The sequence below is a fragment of the Mus caroli genome, chromosome 6 (assembly GCF_900094665.2).
Source record: "Mus caroli chromosome 6, CAROLI_EIJ_v1.1, whole genome shotgun sequence".
Lineage (NCBI taxonomy): Eukaryota > Metazoa > Chordata > Mammalia > Rodentia > Muridae > Mus > Mus caroli.
The window spans coordinates 88,307,607-88,307,920 of record NC_034575.1 but is presented as its reverse complement, the minus strand read 5'-3'; positions in this window follow the sequence as shown (position 1 = coordinate 88,307,920).

The following is a 314-nucleotide window of genomic DNA, read 5'->3' as shown; positions in this document are numbered from 1 at the left end:
GAGGCCAGAGAGGAGATTGGATCCTCTGGAACTGGAGTTACAGATGCCTGTGAACCACCTGATACTGGCGCCAGAAGCTAAACTTGGGTCTACCATGAAAACAACAAGAACTCTTAAACTTATGGTTTTTTTTTTTTTTAATGTATACCTGTGCATGCCGGAGCATATGCTTGCATGTGCACCCCATGTGTGCACATGCTTGAACAAGCCAGAGGGTAGTTTTGAACTGCTCATGGAAGGGAGTTGTGAACCAAACTGAAAAAGTGGCGAGAGCTGTAAAACACTAAGCCACCTCTCCAGCCCCATTTTGTTCT